Below are 15894 nucleotides of genomic sequence, written 5' to 3'. Positions count from 1 at the left end.
ATGCCTCAATCTCAAATTAATTTTATTCTGAAATTGAGCTGACTACTAAGATGAGATCCAATTTAGGAAGTTTGTTTTGACATTGCCCCCAGTAAGCAATCCCAAGAAGCATATAACAAAAATAAGAACATAAGTATGCATGGACCACTTCATTGGGATTTTTAAAAAGTGTCATATTTGACATTATGGAAAACTCTTGAAAGTATGTACTTGGATGTCTGCCCATACTTCTATAGATTGATATGCGGATAGAATTTATACAGCTTTAATCAGGGAGTAAGTAATACAACTTCTCAGATTCCTCATAACTTCCTTTTAAATTTTTTTCACTTTCTTTTTAGAACTTCCTTTTTTAAAACAAGGAAAACAATAGTGCATATATGCCTCATGGGATTCTTGTGAAGATGAGATGAGTTGATGTATCTATATCTAGAAAGCTTAGGCTAGGGCTGACACTTAGTAAATGCTCATTAAATGCTTATTATCATTAAATATTCTCTTTATTTTAATATTTTTAGCATGCATTTCAGCCACCAGCATAAATGGCATTTGTCACCTGACTTTACATACTGCTTTGAATTATACATACATGTTAATTATGGTTTTAAAGGAATAATAAACAATTGTTGTGAATAATTGAATAATTCTATTTTTTTGTCATTTCATGATACATTCTTCACTTAGTTATAATAACCTGGATTTAGAAAATCCATTATAGAACTAGGTGCAATGGGATTGAAATCATGCTGGGTTTTTGGAGGGCACCCCTGATGGTCAGGAGCAAGATCGCAGCCATGAGAGTGCAGGTTGGTATGGGACCTGAGTCCTTTCCTTGTAGTCAAAGGGAGAGGATTTTCTACTGCAGGTTCTGCTTTCTCCCCCAGATCAAAGCGGGGAGAGGTTTCTTTGGAGATTCAAGCCGTTCATAAGTCGGCTTTTATTGTGTGGGGTTCCATCTCTCTTGTCCTCAAGGAGTCCCTGGTTTAGGGGAGCAGGATAGGTTTGTTTAGTGTGGGGACCACCAGTGAATTCAATAATGAGTTCACCTTGTGGAAGGTTGATGATGACAAGTCCAAGGTCATCCAGGTAGAAATGCCTGCGGGGCAGCAGCGTCAGGAGGGTTGTGTAACTGAAATTCGAGATTTCGCAACATTTAGGCTGCAAAAGCAGCTTATGGGCCCGGCTTGGACTTTATTCTGCATCTTGCTTGATCTTACAAGCAGCTGAAGGAATTTATCATTAGATGTGCTTATTTAGCATTGAGCATCAAAATAGATATGGATTTGCTAGCACATAACATTAAAATAAAATTTAAGAATGTCTGTCCTGTCTTATAGTTTTAAGATTTTACTGCCCTGTTTGTTGGAGCATGAGAAACACTTTCTCTGTCATTTTGTCTGTTATTCTGTGATTTTTTCCCCCTGACCTGTTGTTTCCAAAGCAACAGCGTGTGGCCAGTCAAAACACTGTTTAATTCTTGTTTGTAGAGCTCTGTAGTCATCAGGAAAGGAATGCTGGTGGTATGATGAGGCACTTCAAGGTTTCTGGGATCAGGTGTTTCAAAACATGGCAGCAAAATACAAAGTGTTGTCAAAGAGATGCAGTTTGGTGTCATCCTGTGTTCATCTCCTCGGGGAGAGCTGTGAGCGGGGATGATGCTGCAGGAGGCAGAAGCAATTCAGGGAAGGAGAGGCTGTGCTTGGGGAGCTGCTGTATGGAGAAAACCTGCTGTCTTCCCAAGGCATGCCCTCACGGTGACCAGAGGAATGGGCCACCCGTGGAAGAACAAGGTCCCCTTGTCTTGTGTTCTTGACTGTGGTGAAGCACTACAGAAGGACTTTCAGCTTTGAGAGTAAGTCACTAAATGTTGGCTCTTTGATTACCATTTATTTTTATTTTAAAAATTATTTTAACATAACAGAACAATAGAACAAATTGGAAAGTAGAGCAGCTGAGTTAAACCTAGTGGTTCCCAATGGGAGTGGTTTGACAGTATCTGGAGACATTTCCTATTGCACAGTGGAGGCTGGAGGCGTCCCTCACAGCTACTGGTAGAGGTCAGGGGTGCTTCTCTGCACCCTGCATGCACAGGACAGACCACCAGATGCCGTAATGCCGAGGTGGAGCCGTCCTGCATTCATCCCACCCAAACAGTAATAACCCACCCCTAACTGTATTCTGTTGCTATAATCCTTTCATTTTTTTATTTGCATCATACACAATCATGTGCACAGCTTTTATATCTAGATCTCTTATCAAGTATTATGTCCTAATTAAAAGGGTCGTTGTATAATCCTCAAAATTTTGCAACCCATGTTTCTTTCCTGTACTGTTACTGTGTTCTAATTAACCGCTATTGCAAATGACCGGTCATGAACAGGTTTGCACGTTTGACTTTTTCAAATTTCCAAGGGTAGGATTTACAAATATTTATATTGTTTTCTCTTAAGGAAGGAGTAAATGTTTTATAATTCTTAGCAAATATTCCCAAGTGATCTCCTAAAAGCATGGTACTAATTTCATTTCATCAGCAATTCATAGACTTTCTATTGCCCTGTGCTTCTGCCAGGGTAAAGCATTGAGGTTATTGTGGTGGGGGGAGATCTTGTATTTTGGTTAATTCAGTAGGCAAAATGATTAGTAATGCTTTTCTGTGCAGGTTGGTATGGGAAACGTGGTTCTTACGATTTTCGCTGGTATCACCTGACGCCATTCTAAACCATCTCTTTCTATTCAACTAGGCTTAATGTGAGAATAATTCTAGAATGATAGGATGTTACCTCTGCTTACTTCAAAGAAATTTATTACAAAATAAATTGTCAATTCAACTTCTTGGAGGACTCTTAAAAGAACTGGAATCTTTCAAGCCTCATGGAAAATCCTGTCAAATTCTAAGAACCAAAGTAAAATTGTTCCTGATGAAACCAAGTTACTACAGCATTTCGTATACATTCTCTATGGATGACACATAGAAGGGCCAATAAATGTGTTAAATAGGAATGAATGAATTTGTGCCCACACTGTAGGGCATAGAGTATAATTTCCCCTGCAACGATGACAGAGGGTTGTAGTTGAAGGTTACCATTTGATATATTGTTGGCCTTGATGATCATTTGACATTGAAGCCTTGATGAGGAATAACCCTCACTCTCCTCCCTCCCCATTATATCATTTTTTCAGTAGTGATCCTGTTTCATGGAATAATGATTTGTCTGAGAGTAGGGGTTTAGAGACTCATTTTTGTTAAAAGCAGTGACTTTTCCTATACATTTTACTAATAGAATTGCGAATATGAGAGGGTATAGATAAACATTTGATTGTTTTGGACTTTCCAAACTTAATTGTTACACAGCAGTATCCTTCTGAATTATGGAGCAGTTTTGCCGCATCTCGGGGGAGGTTTGCTCCCCAGGATCAGGCGGCCTTGTAATATGTCGTCTAATGGGGCACCAGGCAGGGCTGGTACTGTCCCTGGCAAACACTGAACGTGGGTCATTCCCTTCCCTTCCTTGCTTTATGTTGGTCACTGGAGCTTTTACTGCCATCTGTCTCAGCCCATCAACCTAGAGGTTAAAATAGGAAAGAGAGGCTTGAATCAAGTACTCCAGGTGCTCTGATGGTTTAATATTTGCTGCAGAAGACGGTTAAAGGCAATACTTTTTGGTCAATTTCATGAGAAGCAGGTGCCTGTCCCAGCCCTTTATCTGGAATTACTTCTAAATAGACCAGACACGTACTTGTGGGCTGACGTTGGTCATGTGGGTTTCTAAAGTGTTGGCCTTCTCCTGCAGCCAACCATCCGTGATGTGAAGCCCAAAGTTCTGTTCCTCGATCTCTGGTATCATCCATAACCTTGCCATCTTTTCTGTAAATAACATCGAAAACATAAAGTCAGTGCATTCTCTTAATAGAAAATTCAAACAAAAACTTTTTGAAAGAGCAGTTCCCTTTACCATGGACATATTTTGCAGAAGTTGCCACTTTGAGGTCTCCTCTGTATTTTTCCTGAGTGCTGCTTTTGTCTTTTCTCTGCCTTTTATTCTTTTTTGTTTGTTTGTTTTAACCTGCCTCAGATCACACCATCCCACAGTTCTGCATCTTGCTGTGTTTTACTAACAATTAGATGTTGGACCCACATCAGCACATAGAGACACAACTTACTTTGCAATTGTTTTGTAGTGTTTCATTGTATGGATGTGTCAGAATTTAATTTGAGCAGTTCCCTATTGACAGGCATTGAAATTATATGCTGTGTTCTGCTGTTTTAAACAAAGCTGCAGTGAACATTTTCAGGAGGCCTGGGTTTGAATTCTGGCTCTACTGGTTGCTAGCTCTTTGGTGTTGATGAAGTTGCTTCGCTTGTCTCAGTTTCCCTACTCTGAATTGGGGGTGATGATACTACTTACTTCACAGGATGGGTTTGTGGAATAGAGTAGCTAATGCATATCCAAGGCCTTTGGAATACTGTCTGGGACACAGTGTTCAAATCATTAGATCTAGCTCTCTGCCTTTGTCTCTGCACACTGGAGAGCACGTTAGTCCAAATAAATAAATAAATACATACATAATGCACTTATGGGCTGGGGCTGTAGCTCAGGGGTAGAGCCCTCATTTGGCACATGTGAAACACTGAGTTCAACCCTCAGCATCACATAAAAATAAATAAAATAAAGGTATTGTGATTGTGTCTATCTACAATTTAAAAACAAATTTTAAAAATGTGCACTTTAAACTTTGATGGGTACTCCCAATTGCTCTACACAGATGTACTAAGTTATTATTCTAGTAATTAAACTTTTGATCTCTAGGGGCTGGGGTTTGTGGCTCAGTGGTAGAGCGCTCACCTAGTGCATATGAGGTCCTGGGTTTGATCCTCAGCACCACATAAAAATGAATAAATAAAATAAAATAAAAGTATTGTGTCCAACTACAAATAAAAAATAAATATTAAAAAAACTTTTGATCTCTAAAAAATAAAGTGTTTCTTTAAGCATAAGGCATGAAAGCAAGCGTGTTCCTCCATTACTTCCTCCCACTTACATCTACTGTTGACCTTAGTACCTGATCACATGTCTTATGAAATGCTGGTGTGAAGATAAGCGCACTTCCCTTAGGATGTGGGTTCCTAAACTGTTGGCCCTCTCCTCCAGCCAGCCGTCCGTGATATGAAGCCCAGAGTTCTGTTCCTCCCTCTCTGGTGTCATCGATAACTTTTGTCATCTTTTCTGTGAATAACACTTGAAAACATAAAATCAATGCATTCTCTTGATAGAAAATTCAAACAAATAAAAACTTTAAAAAAGTATAGATTTCCAGTGGTCTTTGCTCTATGGTTGAAATTTTCTTCCTCATTTTAATAAAATGTGCCCAAGAGATTAAGGGTCCCTTTCTGTGTGTGCCATGTCGCTTGCTGTTTGTAAACGGGCAGGTCCGTCCTGCTTGATGAACAGTGTTGAAAGAGATCTGGATGATTGACATTCCTAGATGAGCTCCTTTCCAGTGAGTAGGGCTAGAGGACACAGGGAGTGGAATGCCAGGTTGCAGTCAGATATGTCATCTCGGATTGGTGAATAGCAGCTTAGCAGCCATGTGAGCAGAAAAACGTGAGGTTTCTTCACGCAGTACCAGTGAGGCAGGATCTGCCATGGGTCAGGTCAAGTCTAAAAACTGGCTATTCTTACTGTGAAGGAGGACTGGAAGGAGAGAGGGGCAGGCAGCCCAGGGGCTCCTGGCAAAGCCAAGGTGTCAGCATCCTGGGAGAGCTTCTGTCTCCAGGACTTGGTGACCTCTCTCTTTTTTTTTTTTTTTTGTAGTCGTAGATGGACAGAATGCCTTTATTTATTATGTGGTGCTGAGGATCGAACCCAGTGCCTCAGATGTGCTAGGCCAGTGTTCTACCACTGAGCCACCACCCTGCCCCCTCCTGTCCTTTTGGTAGAAGCTCCTGATGAGTAAAAGGGGCCTTTCATTCTGACCTTCCTGCAGGGTTAAGAGTCTTTGGGAAAGTGACTTCATGGGCTGGGCTCTCACCTGCTTGTAGCATCCTTAGCATCTCTACAAATATGCCCGGGTTTGCTCTCAACTGTGACTCTCCCCACTGAACTCCTGCCTGCTCCCCATGGGAACCCCACAGCTGATACATCAGCTCAGTAGCTCACTGAGAAGGAACCCCAGGAGGTGGACAGGAAAGCCACCTTGCGGTCATCAGCGCGGCCAGCCTGTGCTGGGGTTTTGCAGATGGCTACCTGTTCACCTTGGGTAGGAACATTTCCTCCTGTGGTGCTCAGCTTAACTGTGGCGCCCCGGCCCCTTTTGCAACTGTTCCTATTCTGAGATGCTGAGAACTTTGTCTCCTCTTTGGTAGCTTCCTTTCTTGGTGTGAAGTGGTCATTGCTTTTTTAAAGAGGTATCTCCATTTTAAGAAGTGGAGCAGAAAACCTGGCTCTGGGTTTAAGGAGTGGGTGGAGCTGTGGAGTGGGGAACCAGCACACTTACGGGAGACCCTGGGCTGGACCTGGCTAAAGGGCCCTGACTATAGTTTCCCTGATGACATTATCACATCATGAGGCTATGGAGGTTGGGAGAGCAGGGAGGAAGTGAAGTTTGGAGCTTTTCATAAAATCAGACATGCTTTCGTCGTTTTGTAGAGAAAGAATTTGGAGCCAGATTGGCTCTGCGAGATACTACTTGAGTTGGTTTATATTTACCTCTTATTGGTTACAGTTCTTTCAGAGAATTTGGAGAAAGCAGCAACCCTTTCCCTAGAAAAAGGTCTGCACAAAAATGCGCATGAAGTTAGGGGGATTGCAAGCCCTTGAGGCTGTCTGCACTGTGGGGCAGTTGCCTGAGGCTGTGGCTGGGGAGACTTGCTCAGGTACAAGCATTTGGTTGGATTTTGAATGTCCAGTTCTGTGGCCTGACTAGCCTCTGCCCAGCACCCTCTTGTGCCAGTGGACACCTTTGTAGCATTATTGTAAGGAACGAGACAATGCACAGTGATTCCCCCTTAGCCAGGCTTTCACCATCTGCAGTTCCAGTTTTATCCATAGTCAATGGCGGTTCAAAAATATTAAATGGAAAATTCTAGAAATAAACAGTTCTAAGTGATGTGATAAGATCTTGTGTCATCCTGACCAGGGTGTAAATCATCCCCGTGTCCAGTGGGCCCATGCTCTGTATGCCACGTACCCATCAGTCATTCAGTTATCAGATCAACTGTGATGGTGTCTCAGTGCTAGTATTCAAGTAACCCTTATTTTACTTAATAACAATCCTGAACTGTGAGAGTAGCAATGCTGGTGATTTGGATATGGCAGAGAGAAGCCATGAAATGTTTGCTTTAGGCAAAAAGGTGAGCAGTTTCCTCTTAATAAGGAGAGGGAAAAACATGCTGAGGTGGCCGAGACCTGCGATAGGTTATTGCTAGTCTCTCACGGTGCCTAATTTATGTTCAACTTTATCATAGGTAGGCGTGGATGGAAAAAATGGTACACAATGGGGGTGGCACTACCTGTAGTCTTGGGCAGCCACTGGGAGTCTTGGAACATATCCTCCTCAGGTAAAGGGAGCCTGCTGTGCAGGAAGAAAAAAGCCAGGTTGTACCTGGTGGACAGAATCAACTTTTTGTGTCATTTTTGATGTCATTGCTGTCACCCTGAGCCAGGGCAGTTGACTATGCATGGTTCTGGTGTACCGTAGTGCTGTGCAGCTGTTTGAGCCACAAGACTGCTGCTTTACCCATCCTGACTGACCAAGGGGTACCACTTTTTGTGAACTGGGCTAATGAGTTTGAAAGTGGTTTAGGAATACAAATAACAATATTCCTAGAGCAAATATGGGGGATAGGTACGTTTATATATTGTTGGTAGGACTGTAAGCTAGTACAACCACTTTTGGAAAGCAGTATGGAGATTCCTCAAAAGATTAGGAATGGAGCCTATTTGTTGGAATTTATCAAAAATAACTAACATCACTACACTGTAGTGATCTATGCATATCAATGTTTATAGCAGCACAACCCACAGTAGCCAAGTTGTGGAACCAGCCTAAGTATCCGTCAGTAGACAAGTGGATGAAGAAAACATGGTGTTTATACCCAGTGGAGTTCTACTTTGCCATAAAGAATGACATCTTTTTTTCATTTGCTGGTAAATGGATGGAACTGGAGAGCATCATGCTAAGTGAAATAAGCCAGACCCCAAAGTCAGGAGTTGAATGTTTTCTCTCAGATGCAGAAGCTAGAGAGAGAATGAATGAAAAAAAAAAAAAGTGGACTTTGTGAAAGTGAAAGGGAGGAAGGGAGATCTGTGGAGACTAGACAACCGACCAAGGGGGAGAAGGGAGGAGGGAAGGGGAAGAATCCGGGTTATGCAGTTGGCCTAATTATCCTGTTTGCATGAATATGTCACTTTTGTATAAAACTAAAACATTCCATTAAAAAGATAAATTGAAGGAAGACCAATAGAGTAGAAAATGGGGATCAGAGGAAGGGAGGAAGGTGGGCAGGGGAAGGGGAAATGAGGGGATTTAAATGGAACTAGCTATGTTATAGGCATTTATGAATGTATCAAAACGAACCTCACTGTTAGGTATAAAATATAATGCAGTAATAAAATAAAATTAAAAGGGTGGTCTGTTGTTTGATACTGGTCGAGAAGAAAACCTAAAATTCCATTCATATGCACAGTCCTAATGTTCTTTCATAGAAGGGATTAGGAATTTACCCCTGTAAAATGCATACAAATGCTGGCTTATCCACTTGGAACAACATAAATCATGGAGGGTGGATCATATTATAAGATATATTTTTTTTCTTGTATTCTGGGATGCTTATAATAATATAAATGCTCAAGTTAGTAGTTTTGTATTCTTAGTCTTCTTGGACCACAATAGCCAAAATTAGGTTGTATGAAATAATTTTCTAAAGGAAAATATATCGCTGAGCCAACAGCCAAATAGGAGGACAGAAAGGAAGAACATAGCTCCGGCTCCCACTCAGCTTTCTGTTTCTTTAAAGGAATACTTTTTATCTAAAAATAAAGAGAAGCCACATCGTTTCCATAGATGTCCCCCCCCCCCATATCATCAACATCATCTGCAGTGATTTTGAGGTGGTGGAGAGGAATTTTCCTGTGATCATCAAGTTGATGATAGTGAGGCATCTCCCCTTCTGTCCTGAGCAGAACCTCAGCCACATCTTGTTCAGATGACTGCTGTGGGGGGGGGGTCCCCAAAAGGAGCTTCTCAGAGACCTCTGTGGGCTTCTCCCATGATTGAGACTTCAAGTGCCATATGCCAAGCCTCCAGGAGCTCATTCTCTCTGAGGAGGCTGAGCAGGAGGAGGCAGGTAGGCAGCTGCACTGCCCAGCCTCGAAACGGGAGGAACAGGGGAGGCTGGCCTCACCTCCACTGCAGGAACCAGTCAGACAAGGCAGAAGCCAGTCCCAGGGGGCCATGAGTATGCCCAGGAACCAGGTGTGGGTGGCACAGGAACTTGGCCACCCCAAGTGCCTCAGAGATGAAGTCCAGCTCTCCTGAGGACTAATGGTGGGATCTCTGTCTGGAGCAAAAAGGGATTTCCTGCTTGAAACCTCAAGTCGACTCATCTTCAAATTAAAAACACTGATGAGGGCCTCCAGGTGTTTTCCACCTCCCGCTCCATCAGCCTGTGTCAGTCACCTGAGCTGTGGTAGGAAGAGCATGTTGATCACTAGGAGGACAAACAACCCAGTTATTGAACCATCAGTAATTGAGCACCGACTTATGTTATTTCATTTAAAAAAGTTTATCTTTTGGAAATTTTCAAACCAGTGGAAAAGTGGAGAGTACAGTGCAGCGAATAGTCACATCCCCTGGTCAGAATCCGCCAGGTGTCAACTTGGTGACAGGTCAACTTGGTGCACCTGTCACCTCTCACCCCACATGTGTGTGCACATACATGCGCACATGCTCATGTGCATATATATACCCTCCTCTTTGGCCAAATCATCTGAAAGCGAGTATTCCACCCCTAACTACTGCAGTCTTATGGAGGGAGTAGGACATGCCATTTTAGAGTGTTGTTATGGAGGAACATAGTACTTTGGGAGCACAGAGCCCAGGAAAGATACTTTTCAAAAGACTGGAGGATTGGACTCAGCTTCTTAGAGAAGGTAGCATCTGAGCTGAACACGCGTGCAGACACCAGTTCACAGGATCCATGTCTAAAGTTTCAGCAACAGGGAAAAGGTGCCGTCTTTCAAAAAGAGCTTACTACCTTCTTGAGGCCTCATTCAGTGTAACCATATTTGGAGCTTTTGCTTTTATGATCCCTCTGTGGTTTTGTACTAACCACACTTATTATTTCCGCAGCCTCTCAGGGGCTGTCATTGAAAAAGTGCCTTTAATTTTGCTTGCATCCATGAGGAGGTTTATTGATGTGCAGGGGGCTGTGCGGACCAGGGAACTGTTTAGTCAGCAGGATCTCCTTGCTCCACAGAATGCTCATAAAGGCCCAGTGACTTGGGGCGACCAGCAGATCCAACTTTTGCATCTTTTGCGTCTTAATAATAGCTGTGGCTTAATTTTGTAATTATGCTTAAGATTTCTATGCATCCATAAATAAAAGGAAATGTAGGCTGTTCCAAGCAGTCAGAACTTTAGCTATTTCCACCATCTAATGAAGGGTTTGGGGAAATTTAAAAACAGCTGAAGCATTTGGGGGACAGGGACACTTTCCAGTATCTAGAGGTATACATGATATAAGCAAATATCACACTCCTTGGACCCATGAGCAAGAGAAAGACACTTTGAGGCCTCTTAAGCATTTTGTTGGCTAAATAGTAGTGTTATATAAAACAAATATTAAATATTGGTTTGGGGCAGAAATAATAGCTTGTGTCAGATGGAGGTGATTCTAAATTTTAAATCAGTCAGTTTTTAGAGCATGGACCACTCTGGAAAGTGACAGGGGTCACTCTGAGCAAATCCAGGCATTGGTTTTGGCTTGTATCATCTCCTCCTGAGTCCAGTAGGATGCACCACTCTGGGGTTCTGCTCGGCCTTCTAACAGGTGACTTCCCCAGGAAGTGTATGGCAGGTCTGCAGAATGGAGCTGTGCAGGGTAGTGGCTGAGACCTCATCTTTTATTATTATTAATTGTCGATGGACCTCTATTTTATTTATTTATATGTGGTGCTGGAAATTGAACCGAGTGCCTCACACCTGCTAGGCAAGCGCTGCACCACGGAGCCACAACCCCAACCCCTGAGACCCTATTTTGGTGCAGCCCTGGCTTCCGGTTATTTTTTTCCTCTGGGTCTTGGGCTTGTCTGTGTGTCAGACACTGGCCTTTGCTACCTCAGTGACATGCCTCTCCTACACACACACACACACACACACACACACCAGACTTGCACTTGTCTCAATTCAGTAGACACATTTAAAACCCAAACAGAAACACACCTCTGCTTGCTAGAGAGTGGCTCTGATGGACAGAAGGGGCCCACCATTTCCAGGCAGGGACTGGCTTGAGCTTAGGGTCCCTGAGTCTGAGTTTGTGTGGAGTGCAGGTTGAGCCCAGGGCTGTGCTCAAGTGGGTGGCCAGCTCTCCAGCATTGGAGCTAGGGAAGCTGCCCTGCAGAGCTCTCTGGACCGGTCTTTCCAACTTGGGCCTGACCAATGGGCCCAGGTGGGGGTAGGGTTGGCTTTTTTGAATGAAGGACACCCTCCAGTGCCAGCCAGACATCTGCAGAGGTGAACACTTGATGAGGGCAGGTGGAGCTGCAGCGCATGCATGTTGGGTACCATAGGTGAGAGAAGCCATTTGGGGATTTTAGTGGGCCAGTTCAAGAGTGACCGCTGAGTTGGGGAGGCTGTGAGGGAGCAGCCCAGAAAGGAGACCTCTGCTCCCCACATTCAACATCCACTCATCCTGGAACCTGCAGGGGAAAGTGGAGGCAGTTGGGGAGAAAGTCTAAATTTGCAAGGAAAGATCTACAAGCCGAGTATCAGGCGGGGAGGGGAGCAGTCCATGTGGCATGAGCATTACTAATGTCGGTCTGGTCATTTATTTGTGGTCTTTCATTCATCATTCATAACCTCCGCCTGGCACCAGGCACACCTGCTGGGCTGTAGGTGCCGAGTATTTATCTGTGCACAGCGTGACCAAGCCCTCTTCTAATGGGGCTTCCAGTTGATGGTAGGAGGAGAGTCATGATGGGTAAGACAACCCCAGAAGCAGACAGGGTCATTTCAGTCGGTCGCACCTGCTTCAGAGAAAATGAACAATGTGACGGTGTAATAGTGGGAAACAGCAAGGCACATGCATTGAATCATACATTTTTTTTTTTTAAGAAGCCACACTGTAAAAAGCAAGAGGAAACAAGGAAAGCTAATTTAAATAATACATTTTAATGTTACTGAATGTATCATAATGTTATCATAATATGTAATCAATATAAAAAGGAAATAGTTTGCATTAATGTTCTTGGCATCCATCTTCCTGAATTTGGCGTGTGTCTTTTGCCTGGAGCAATCTCGGTTGGAGTAGGTGCATTTCAAGTACTCAATAGGCACACTTGACTAGGGGTTTTTGGACAGTGCAGGCTTAGTGAGGGTGGGTGGTGGTGGCAAAGTGGTCAGAGATGACCACCGTAGTTGGGGTGGTCATCTCTGAAAGTTTTATCAATTGAGTACAAGGAGCCGATGCTACTGCTAATTTTGTTTTGTGCTGACTGCTGATATGCCCCTACACCAAGGTACATTATTGTTTCTGTCACAATTTCAGCTGACTAAAACAGCTCCTTTTGTGCTGAGGGTGTAACTCAGTTGGAAGAGTGCTTGTCTGCCATGCACGAGGCCCTGGGCTTGATCCCCAGCACCCTCAATTAATTAATAAACCACTGCACACATGGAAGTCTACCTGTGGAAACGGCTGCATGGGAGGGACACTCCAATGTCGGTCTGGTCATTTATTTGTGGTCTTTCATTCATCATTCATAACTAAAAGTGGAGACCATCAGAAGAACTAACAGTGGAGAGACTGCTGTAATCATTGAGAGGATGTTTTGGGATTTCTGGGGGTCACATTCTATCAGGGACCTAATTTTCCTGTACAGGAGAGTTTGTTGTAGATTCCTACTTTCCCCACTCCATTCCTTAATAATGATGGGAAGGAACTCCACCAACTTCAAGTTGAACCTGAAAGTCTCCCACTGGGAGAGATAATTGGCATAGGAGCGGAGCTGTTTTTAGCATGATTTCAATTCAGGTTTAAACTGCTGTTTTGTTGAATATGGTAGCTATTAATTTTTAACGTAAGGTTATGGTTACTAACTATAGTTCTTCTCCCACCCACTAGGAATCTCCTGGCTAGGTGAAACGCTACTTGTTGAATGGAATGAAAATAATTTCCATCTGAGTTTTTTGGGATCAGCTGCAAATCCAGGGGTTGCTTTAGAGCTTGGTTTATGAAAGAAGTCTTGGAAAATACTGGAGCATTTTGTGTATGTGAAAATTAGGGTTCTGGGAAGGGGTCTGGCAGAAACTGCTTGCAAATATAAGACGAACCTTTTCAAAAATTCACCTTCCCCTGTTTCTTGTGTAAAAGTAATACATAGTTTTACCCTGCTTTTTTACACTTACAAGTATGTTCTTAAATATTTTTCCATAAGGCATAGTACAATGGATATAGAAGATAGAATATTCTATATCCATTGTGTATATATATATATATATATATATATATATATATATATATATATATATATATATATAATTTCTGACATGGGGTCTTATTATTATTGCTCAGGCTGGTCTCAAATGTATGGGCTCAAGCCTCCCAAGTAACTAGGACTATAGGCATGTGCCACCATACTGGGCTTTGTTTTGTCATTTATTTAAACTTTAGTTGACCCTCTGTTGTATCCCCTCTCCCCCATTTTTCATGATTAGAAGTAGTGCTGGCTTAACATCCTTCTGCTTAAGTACTTATATGAATATCTAGTTATTGTAGTAGAAATTGCTAGAAGCAAAAATTTTGGGTCAAACAATATGTCAAACACCAACTTGTATGGCAAGTACTGTTATTTTCTGCATTGTATTGATGATGCCATTAAAGCTTAGAGTGTTTAGATAGTTTCCATGGAGTCACACAGCGAGGAACAGGCAAAGCTGGGAATTGAATTGGCTCTAGAGCCCACGTTCAGAAGTCCTTGAGAACCGGAGGGAAATGAAGCAGACTGAAACCAGCCCGGAGCTTCTCTCTCTCTGCCACATGCAGGATGACTCATACTCTCAGAGGGAGATGGAATAAGTCAGGTCGTGGTCCTATGGTGGTCTCCAACCCCAGCCACCTCTTCCAAGTGGACTCGAGTTTGTTGTAGCAGAGAAAAGTGTTGGATTGACCTGGAAGATTGGCTGCGAAGGATAAGTGCATATAAGAATTGATCTGAATGAGAAAGAGGTGTGGGTGTGGAGAGAAATAGGAGGGGGAGGGAAGTTCCCTGAGCTTCTGCAGGACTGGAAGCTGGAAGTCAGGTGGTGTAATCAGGCCATTGGAAGCAAATCACAGAGGGAGGGTACCCCCTGTGGAGGGTAAGCATAGGTACTCAGGGTGGGCAGAGAGCCGTGGCATCTTAACTAGCCAACAGGGGAGGCAGATGGATGATGGGGAGGTGGGTGGCATCATGCTCCTGGTACGTTCTTGTAATAAGTAAAATTATAGCATAATTTCATCCACTCATTGAAAACAAGGTTATGCAATTAGGGTCCTGCTGCTGTTAAAAGCTTCCAGAGATTTTAGTGCACTGGGCAGACAGAATGATGATGTTTACTTTAAAAATCAAACTTGTTCTCTTTCCAGAGACTTAATTTTATTTAATGCTCAACTTTTGTGCTTTACTGGTTCTGTATTTTCTTGTGTAGATGAAGATCCAATTTAGAGATGAATCTACGGGCCGTTTGGCTGTGGAAAGCACAGGAATGATGCTACCGTTACCTAGGATGGACAGCATTGATGGACCCCTTGATGGATAGCATTTTCATGTGGAATTGTCATGATTTTTATAAGAATCAAGAGTTTTATCCCACCCCTCCCCATCATAATTTCTTTAAAGCAATCAATGAAATGTTGGGTGCTCTTCTTAAAATTTTTCAGTTATTTATTTACTTATTTATTTTGAGAAATGTCATCTAACATAAAAACTTACCACCATAACCATCTTTAAGCATAGAGTTCAGTGGTGGTAAATATAGTCAGAGTTTTGTGAAACTGGCCTCTGGAACTTTTTTTTCATCTTGCAAAACTGAAGCTCTCCGCCCATGAAACAACAACTTCCCATTTCCCCCTCCAGCCCTTAGCATCCTCCACTCCACTTTCTGTTTCTATCAGTCTGACAACTTTAAAAACCGCCTCTTGCAGGTGGGATCATACAGTAGGTGTCTTTGTGACGCCTGGTCTCTTCTAGGTTCCTCCATGCTGGAGCAGCGACCAAATGTCCTTTCTTTTTAAGGCTGACGGACATTCCTTTGTATGTATAGGCTGTATTTTGCTCATTCTGTCCGTGGTGTCTGGGTTTCTCCCAAGACCTGGCTGTCGTGAACCTTGTTGCTGTGAACGTGGGCATGAAGCTTACCTCCCCGAGAGCTGGCTTTCGGTTCTTTTGCATAGGTACCCAGAAGTGGGACCGCTGTTTCATTTCATGGCTCCGTGTTTAGTTTTCAGGAGCCTCTGTGCTCTCTCCTATCTGACACATTTTACAGTGTCAGCAACAGTGCACCAGAGTTTCAGTTTCTTGATGTCTTTGCCAATATTTGTCATTTTCTTGATTTCTTTCTTGTTGGAGCAGCCATCTTTAATGGCTGTGAGGACCAGCTTTGGTTTGCCTACTTCATCAAGTGTTCTGGTACCTATAG

At 42.9% G+C, this 15894-nt stretch overlaps 1 protein-coding gene and 1 non-coding gene across 3 annotated transcripts in view; both read left to right on the top strand.

Moving 5' to 3' along the window:
* The window catches only part of Prkca (protein kinase C alpha), a 395759-nt gene that overhangs the window by 59999 nt on the left and 319866 nt on the right, over positions 1-15894 (top strand). The window lies entirely within an intron of this gene.
* Positions 12793-12865, top strand: Trnag-gcc (transfer RNA glycine (anticodon GCC)). The gene has a single exon. It is a non-coding gene; the product is annotated as a tRNA-Gly (tRNA).

This window comes from Urocitellus parryii, chromosome 7, assembly GCF_045843805.1.
Source record: "Urocitellus parryii isolate mUroPar1 chromosome 7, mUroPar1.hap1, whole genome shotgun sequence".
Taxonomy (NCBI): domain Eukaryota; kingdom Metazoa; phylum Chordata; class Mammalia; order Rodentia; family Sciuridae; genus Urocitellus; species Urocitellus parryii.
Note: the sequence above shows the minus strand (reverse complement) of the source record. Positions and strands in the feature narration are given on the sequence as shown.